Source organism: Octopus bimaculoides, chromosome 2 (assembly GCF_001194135.2).
Source record: "Octopus bimaculoides isolate UCB-OBI-ISO-001 chromosome 2, ASM119413v2, whole genome shotgun sequence".
Classification (NCBI taxonomy): Eukaryota; Metazoa; Mollusca; class Cephalopoda; order Octopoda; family Octopodidae; genus Octopus; species Octopus bimaculoides.
The window spans coordinates 73,972,954-73,979,218 of record NC_068982.1 but is presented as its reverse complement, the minus strand read 5'-3'; positions in this window follow the sequence as shown (position 1 = coordinate 73,979,218).

Genomic DNA, 6,265 nt, shown 5'->3' with positions numbered 1-6,265 from the left:
TCATGTGAGAATAATTCTGAGTAAAATCCTAGAAGATTGCAGCCACATTATTTTGTAACTTTTCACTGCTAAACCTTCACGATACTCTTTATTAACTAGAAATCTGTATTGAAATTAAAAACATTCTTCCAACCCTCACAACTATTATAAAATGAAGCTCAAATATTTAAAACCAACTCTACTGCCACGTGCTAACCTCCCAACCTCAAGGGCCTCACTGGAACGTAATTGTGCAGGGTATACATTATCTTTTCTTCTTTCATGCTGAGAAACAATATTCTCTGCCATGAAGGCATGTTATCAATTAGCTTTCTCTTCACAGACAATGTCTTAGGATGGGGTACGAGGTGTTTTGAAACAGCCACTTTGGTGTCACCTATTCCATGCTACTGATTCAATGCTGATTTGACATCATATATTTTAATGTTTCACTCATTTTAAAGTTTATATCATTCTCTCCCTCTCCATTTTCCCTTATGTGTATGAACATATTTCCTTGTTTGTGTAGGGGGAGAGGGAGTGTTCAAGCCAGTCATGTTCAATGAATAAATTGTAACGTCTCTCTCACTCTTTCTATCTGTATGTGTATATTTCTGCAGGCACGTGTGTGTATGAGAGAGCATTTGCCTCCAGTGCTAAAAAGTATTGCCACCAAAACAGGCTGAATATCCAGTCAGCTATGCCAAATCATCTCATTCTACTTAAGAGGTTAGTAAGTTTGCTGTACTTTTAAATATTTGCAGCTTATTGTTACAGTTAGGGTGTAGGAAGAATGTAGGCTGTGAAGGCTTGGTAGTGGAAAAAGCTATTAATAATGGTTGCAAGAAATTTAAGTGTTATCACATAATTGTCCAGATTAAAAGAGGTATCAGATCATTAGTTGCTACAAAATTGATTGATAGAGCTTTAATTATAATTTGCATGAATAAACTGTGTAAATTTTGAGTAATGCAACAAATGAACAAAAGGTAAACTGAGTCGAACACAATGGCAGAGGAAAACTTGGGAAGACAAAAAAGCAGCATCACTGAAATGTAGAAACATTTGGATTCACACAAACAGACACATATAAAACACACATACACACAAGCAAACATATAAATCATCAAAACCAACCATAGTCATCACTTGCAAGTGAGTATGACCTGGTAACATGTACCATGCTTCAGCTAATTGACTCAGGTGCCTGTTAAGTTGTGAGCAGATGTAGACACCCTCTCAGATCTCCCACCCTTGGCTCAGCATAACATAGAGGATGTAATAGCTGGAAGGAGAGAGGGCTGCACTAGAAATGACTGGTATTCATTTAGAGCTGAGTAAACTGGAACGACATGAAATGATGTGCTTTGCTCCAAGATAGGCACTGCCCAAACCAGGAATTGAACCCTCAACTTTATGATCATGAACCCAACATCCTAACCACTGGGCCATGTGCCATCACACATAATTTACACTTGCACACATATAATATATATAGCAAATAAATATATTTAAAAATAAAACAAACAGATACATATTTTTCCAATATGGGAAGTTAACAGCAATCTTTCCAATATAGAGAAATGTCAGGTGACATCTTTGATTATATTTTTAAAACAAATGAAATGAATGTTAGCAAATGTGGAATATTTGTAGACGCTCATCAGAATTGGAATCTCAACTAAAAATGGAGGAACACACTGCGATTTTAAACTTACCATCACACACTTCTAAATCATATTGAATTTTATTGGCAAGAACACCAACAAATAAATGATAACAGAATGTTTATGAAACCTAATATATTAACACTGGCCTCTTACTGGAGGACATTGAAAAATAAAACAGCATTGAATATGTCTGTATGGTTGATTGTATAAAACAAAAAATATATAATAGAAAAACTAATGCTGATAAAGCTTAATGAAATAATCTTGAATAGAACTAGCAAAGGAAAAGGATACTGAGAGAGGTGAGGGCAGGGGGACCATGAGGGAAACATTCACACATTCTCTCCAAGAAAAGATCAAGCTTTGTAAAAGCACGACATTATTCTTCATATAAAAAGGTTTATTGAAATAAATAAAAAATAAAAATTAAAACTTTTCAATTAGAATTAATTAACTCAAATCTATGATAGTATAATCAAGATCTAGAGTTGTTTCTGTTTGGTATTGTTTTCATCTCAACAATTGCAAAAAAAGAAGAAAAAAAAAAAAAGAAATTTTAAAAACTTCATTTACAAAATATGGCTGATTATAATTTAGTTCTACAGCAAATGTTTGGAGCCAATCATCATCACCTTTTCCATTTCCTTGCTCGAAGGGTAACAACAGTTCCTTTTAGTAATATAGCACCACATTGAATTACACACACACATATACATATATTTATATATAAACACATACATACATACATACACATATATATATATATATATATATATATATATATTAAGATGAGAGAATAGAAAGGTAATTAATAACTTATTATGTATTTATTTAAAAAATTGACAAATATCCCTTACAGCTGTTTCAATTCAGGTTCTCAGAAGATTAATTAATTGAATTAAAAATTATTTGAAAGTCTTCAGAGGCAGATAAAGGTTTACAAAGTAGGTGTTCAATTTCCTCAGCTGTTTACTCAATATGAGGAAATTGAACATCTACTTTGTATACCTTTATCTACCTCTGAAGACTTTCAAATAATTTTTAATTTAATTAATTAATTTTCTGAGAGCCTGAATTGAAACAGCTGTAAGCGATGTTTGTCAATTTTTTAATTAATAAATAATAATCTATTAACTACTTTACTATTCTCCCATATTATTATTATAATAAATAATATATATATAAACCACGGTTTATATAGTTACCTTGCAGTGGAGTATTAAATATAATGTTCAATACTCTTTGTATAGGTAATTAACCAGTACTTTCATAGGATTTTGCTATCCCTGAATGAGGTTTGTAACCTTTAATTGCGCTTATATGTATGTGTGTGTGTATGTATAAATACATACATACATATAAATACATACATACATATATATATATATATAAATACATACATATATATAATTACATACATATAAATATATATATATATATAATTACATACATATAAATATATATATATATATAATTACATACATATAAATATATATATATATATATATATATATATAATTACATACATATAAATATATATATATATATATATATATATAATTACATACATATAAATATATATATATATATACATATATATATATATATATATATACATACATATATATATGCACATGCACACGCATACATTATATATATATACACATATACACACACACACACACATGCACATATACATATGTATGTATGCATGTAAGTATTTGTGCGCATGCTTGTGAGTGCATGTGTATGTGTGTTTGTGTATGCATTATGGCCATTTTAAATATAAAAACATGCAATCTTTTATTTGACTTGCATGCATTGGTTACAGCCTGAAGTGCATAGTTATTGTTTCAACATTCTGTGTGTCTGTTTTGAAAATTCCCTAATCTGGAGCAACATGAAACTTAATGACAAAACCTATTGCAGTGAATATAGAAATTAAACAAATTAACGACTGATCATCTTTCAGAATAAAGAATGAAAAAATATAAAATAATATAAACAAGAAATAAAATATTCAAAATTTAAGACATTGCAAAATGTTAATATTGCTAAAATAATTTTCAAGCAAATATCCAACTAAATAAGACTGTTATCCTAAAACAAGATAGGTTTAGACTATAGGAATGAGTGTACATAAATATATTCTAGGACATTAGAACCCCAAAATCTAAAGTTGATAGATATTACATGATTTACAACCAAGATGAGGCCAATTGGGTCTTTAGTTGTTCCATACAAATCCTACATCCTGGCAACTACTGGGTTTGTGGAACTTGTTGCACCAAACCAATACAAGTTTAAAGGACAAGAGTGTGAGGGGGTTGGATCTGCAGAAACCAATGCCCACCATAATAATATCTATTGTGCAGATCATTCAGCAAACCAAGACACCAGCACCGATACCATCACACTTTCTTCATAAGTCCAAATGTGATGGAGAAAGAGATGACGGACAACAGGTAGAGGATGCTACTGGAAATGTTCAGTTTTGACCCACCAGACAGGTGGCCATAGGGTGATGACCATTTTAGTTGTATCTTGCTGAACCTTCATTTATCAAAAGCATTCATCAAAGCAGTGAGCAAGTCCACCACAACCAAAATGGAACTGAAAGCTTACACTCTCAAAAATGGAGAAGAAATCAAAAAAGTAGAAAACTACAAAACCTTGAACATCATATCTTTGAATCAAAGAGTGATATGGAAATCAGGATTAGTAAAGCATGGGGAATGTTTAACTGTTTGGATGAGATATGGAAATGAAATATTTTGTGAAAAACTAAAATAGATTTCTTATGGACACTTGTTTCTGCCCTCTTTCTTGTTAACTCTCGCTGGCTGCATAACCATGTACGTCTTCTACAGCAAGACATCTGTTCCTGTCTCTGTCACACTCTAACCTTTCATCATCTGACGCAAGATCACCTCACCATCTGACTTACAATTCCCATGAAGAAAACTCTAAATGGCACATACACAGAATGGTCTGTGCTGCTCTAAATATCTCATGGTATCAACACATGACTAACAAAGAACTATACCAAGATATCTCCTATATCACAGAGACAATATGAAAGCACAGGCTGAGATTTATTGGGCACAGTTGGTGTCAAAATGTGGGGTCAGTGGCTGAAGTTCTTCAGCGGCAACCTGTTCGTAGTAAACAGGAAAGAGGTAGACCAGCAAAACACTATATCAACCAATTGTTCAAGAGCATACAAAATGGTATGGATGATAGAGAGGAATGGAAGATGCATGTTAGCAATGTTGAGAATTTGTTGACCCACTATCTAACTAACTAATTAACTAACTAACATGAAGCATTGAACTTCAACTTCTGTAACATCAGCCTATACAGAAAACTAATTATGTATGAAACTATTTATAGCATAAGATTTTCTGATGGCACTAGCTGTGTTGGAATTTTTGTAAATAAGATAGTTAGTTTATTAGGAACTAGTGTTTCAGTTAGGACAATGATTCCCTGGATATTTCATTATTTTTTAACTATAAGCAACCAGATATTGATCCTAATGACAAAAAGGCATCACTGAAAACTATGTGGTTCTCTGGTAAAATATTAAACCACTGAGTCAAAATCAATGTTTTAGAAATAACACTTATGGTTATATTAACTATATTAGTCTTTCAGTTCATTTGATCACTTTTATCGATAGTAATAAACTATAAGTGTCAATGGACACGGTGCACCTTGGCAGCCAACTATCACATAAAGGAGACAATCACTTCTAGGTCAATTCAGGTGGGGTTTGGAAGTTTGAATTTTAAATCAAAGATTAGCTTTTCTATAATGAGACTGTATTCAACATTTGATAAAAAAATAAATCAAAATTGTCTGAAGGTGACACAATGATCCTTAAAGAAACCCAAAATATATACTTGAAAAATCAGATCATGTTTCTTTTTGAGGGGAACAAAACTAAGTAGTTCTCATCATGATGGTTGTAAACAACATCCTTAAATATCAGGAATGATACAAGGATTCTTCTTCCTTTCTACTTTAAATCTATACTATTTTTCGTCAAAGGATTGCTCCTTCTCACCATTAAAAGTACCAAAAGAGTAGGACCTCACTGATAGATTCCTTTAAAAAAAATGCTCAGTTTGACTGCTATTATTTTCAATTCAAAGTTGTATGTTTTGTTGACAAAAAACTTTATCAATAAATTAATAACCTCTCCATTTCATTGCACTTCAACAAATAAGCCTTTTTAATACAGGTGCAATGCCTGAAATTTGAGAGAGGGAAGTTAGTCAGTTACATTGACCCCAAGGCTTGATTAGTATTTTATTTGTTCAGCCCCTAAAGAATGAAAGGCAAAATTGACCTTGGCAAGATTTAAGCTCAGAAACGTAAAAAGCCAGAAAAAATACAGCTAAGCACTTTGTCCAACTCACTAATGATTCTGCCAACTCACTGCCTTACTTCAACAATAAATAACCAAACCCAGGATAATTAACACACAAACAGATATAATTAATAATAGGCAGGAGTTATAAAGTGACTCAAGGACCAAGTGTTTCATGCTATGGCATTTATTAAACTATCATATTTGCATCACCTAACCTGTGTGCGTGTGTGTGTGTGTG